The sequence below is a fragment of the Citrus clementina genome, unplaced genomic scaffold, assembly GCF_000493195.1.
Source record: "Citrus clementina cultivar Clemenules unplaced genomic scaffold, Citrus_clementina_v1.0 scaffold_8, whole genome shotgun sequence".
In the NCBI taxonomy this organism is placed as follows: Eukaryota; Viridiplantae; Streptophyta; class Magnoliopsida; order Sapindales; family Rutaceae; genus Citrus; species Citrus x clementina.
This window is the reverse complement of record NW_006262022.1, coordinates 18,131,057-18,134,935: the sequence shown is the minus strand read 5'-3', so window position 1 is coordinate 18,134,935 and position 3,879 is coordinate 18,131,057.

Genomic DNA, 3,879 nt, shown 5'->3' with positions numbered 1-3,879 from the left:
AAAGTCAACAAAACGTACATTTGAACATCATTTATCTCATAAATTATATAACTTTAATTAAATTGAAAATACATTTTAAAAGTACCTTTGCATTGGAACGTGAGGAATTCATTTTAGATTTTGAAAATTTATTAGATTTTTTTCTTTGACAAGGTGGCCGACCTTTATGACGCCTAGCTACTGGATCTCTAACTGTTTCTACTTCCACACCACAACTTCCTTGGCCTGTAACAACAGTTACTTCATTATCTCGCAAGGAATTGCCTTTGATAAATCCTCCCGTACATTCTCAATCCAATTGAAAACAAGATTAGAGCTTTCAATATTATGTGTAGCCATATTTGCAACCTCTGCGAAAGTAGCACACATTTTCTCATATCATTTTTGCTCATCCGTGCAGCTATGCAGCTCATAACTCGTTTTCACTCTACTATGGCATCTCCACACAGCTTTTCTCCATGTTCGTAAAATATACTTTTCTGGAAGTATTTCTATGTCATTACGGATCATGATTGTCACGGCATGCCTACACAAAATACCTCTAAACTGGAACCTTGAGCAGCTGCAACGTATTTCACCATTTTCTTTTTCTAAATATACTTAAAAAAAGGTTCTCTTTTTACCCTCTCCAACTTTGACATCCTTTCTAACTATATATTCACAACCCATAGAATTGACAAAATCGCAATACATTTTCCCAATCAATTCTTGTTGAAATTCTTGAAATTTTGAAATAGTGTACACATCTTGGACTTGCCTCTCCATTGCATAAGATGTTACACATGGCATTTGTTGGGAAAGACACCTGATATCTTCTTCAACTTCCTTCTGAACTTTATTCTTCAACGTACAACTGTATTGCCCTACAAACTGCTTCAAAGTAGTCTTTGAGTTAACATAACCATAAAAAAATGCATTCATGCTCTCACTACGTTGAGTAGATGACATTCATGCCCAAAAAGTATTATTTAGATAACAAGGTACCTAATGATGCCTCTCGTCATATAAGCCTCGTAACCATTCGTTATCCCCCAAATCATATTCTACAATCATGCGGTGCCAAGTTTCCTTAAATTTCGCAGCACTCTGGGAATCATAAATAGCACAATGCAACACATTACTTATGTCACGATATTCTTTATAACCCCCTAGCTTCTCTGGAATTTTCTTCATTATATGCCATAAACACCACCGATGTCGAGTATTGGGGAAGACATTCTGAATTGCAACTTTCATTGCCCTGTCTTGATCTGTAATGATTCCAATGGGAGCTGAATTAGACATGCAGGATAGCCATGTTCAAAATAACCACGTGAATGTCTCAATATCTTCGTGTGAAATCAATCCACACCCAAACAAAATAGAATGCCCATGATGATTAACTCCTACAAATGGAGCGAACGGCATGTCATACTTATTTGTAAGATACGTGGTGTCAAATATAACAACGTCTCCAAACTCCTTGTACGCTTCCCTATTCCTTGGGTCGGCCTAAAAAACATTTTTTAATCGTCCCTCATCATCCACTTGCATACTAAAGTAAAACCTATTATCTTTTGTTTGCACTTTCATAAAATAGTTTTGAAGAGCAGCAGCATCTCCATCTCCAAGCCGTAATCTTTTTTTTTTTCTGAACATGATTTCTACAATCTCTTTCTATGAATCTCACATTTTCATGACCGCCAGCCTCAATAACAAGTGATTGATAATTTTTACACAATATGATTCCTGCTCGATCATTTACATCAAGCTTCTTTTTTGCATATGTATTGAGGCTACGATTACACCGAAAATACTTGGATTTGGTTGGAGTTAACAGCACATGGTTGTGTTCAAGATTTAAGCTTCGAATTGTCCACTTTCCATTATCCCCTAAACCAGCTCCCAATCTGGCATTGCAGCCTGTTTTTGCATTAAGTTGGGGCTTCAAAATATTCACAGATTTACTTCTTGTCTCACCACTTCTCCCACAAGCAAAAGTCACATTTTTAAGAATCTCATCACTATCATTTCTACTAGTTCTCCTCAAAACTGAAAATCCTTTTCTTTTACCGTACTCTTTGAAGTAAATAAACAAATTGACATCACTATCGATGACATCTCAATTATTGGCTCATCGTCCTCCCCAATTTTCTCCAACTCTTCAACTTCGATGTCCTTTTCCATATTCTTTATTTCTACAAAATTGAAATAATTCACATTGACAAAATGAAAGTAACAAAATACAAATAATTCAGCACAACCTTACAAAACTAAACTAACTAATGATAGAAATTGTGAACACAAATTTAATATATACCAGTTGAGGCTAGACTTGCAAATCAAACTTATAAAATTATATGCCTGTCGAACATGCTCTAGATCATGTTTTGTTGCATAATCATCCGTAATTACTAGACAATTAAACAACATTCTATAACTCCTAACCGCAAGTTTTAATAGCTAGTCAATATAAATTAACATAATATCAATTAAGATGTCACAAATTAATTATTAGCACAAAAAAATTCCAGTTAATGAAGGTCTTCAGCTGGCCTACGATTGGAGGCTGCTGAAAGAGAAGAAGCTGCATCATCCATAATTTATAGTTTCATATAAAATAAATGAAGAAGACAGCTGGATTATCACTAACGAAGAAATACCATATGCTCAAAGTCCGCCAACCTTCTGGTAGGTTCCACGGGGTTCTCAACGTTGCCGTTACAATTCTTGAAGCTGCTGATGCAATAAGGCAGATCTAGCCTTAAGAAGAGAGTGAGGAAAGGGCCTAGCTTCTCAATAAGTCCTTCATATGGCACTGACCTTAGTCGCTCGCATCCAATGCATACCTGCAGAAATTGATTGCCGCAATCGACAATGAGTGAAGTCAGTCACCAAGATGCAACTCAATTTCTCACACAGCAAAGAGAATGATATACCGTGAGAGAGAGCCGACGGATTTCACACCGTGGGGAAAAGTCCACGAGTAAAACAGAAAATGCCTTGGGAGAATTAGTTGTTCAGATTTCTAGCTTGAATGAGGAGTGGATTTGATGTGAATGAGAGTGAGAGTGATGCGTACGTGAGATGTGCGTGTAATGTGTTTGTTTGTTCAAACAGTAGTCTTTTTTTCGATGCTTATTGTGTGTTGAATATCGGTGCTGGTGAGAAAAAAGATATGCAATTAGAGCCTGGATCACATCTGTCAAAATGAATAAAAATGGTGTAAAAAGTAATATTAGCCTTGTCTTTGTTCTTATTCATTTGGCGCCAAGAAGCAAGGGATGATTTGACACCTCTGTAATGTAAGAATAATTGCAAGTTCTTGTACTGTAGAATGAAGGGCATTATTATATTTTTATTGTCAAACCTAACGGCCCCCTAATGCTTATATACGTTCAGGGGTGCTATATGTTAATATAGTGATACATTCTCTCTAAGTGTAACAAGGGTAAACCTCAGGGGAGGTATCCGAAAATTACCCTTTGTGGAAATTCATTGGCTTTTTGTGCTTTGTTTTGTTGGAATAATATTTTCATGACAAAATTTTGGCAAACGTACACTTATGATCAGGGATGATAAAATTACCTGTCAAACCACAAATTCGTCCAAACCCATTTGTAAAAACTCACCTGCTGCAAATAATTTTGTGGGTTGCGAGTGGATTTGGTGTTAAGAAAAAATCCGCTGGGTACTAGTGCATGTATCTACCAACCAGCATTCTTTATTTTAATTCTTTATTTTTTATTTTAATCACAAAAATTACATTAAAAAATTTAATCATAAATATATTGAAGTTAGAGTTTCTAATTCCTAAATCTAACTTATTTTATTGCAACATATATACAATAAGCTTTTAATAAGTATAAATTTTAGAATTTTTGTTACTAATATTTTATT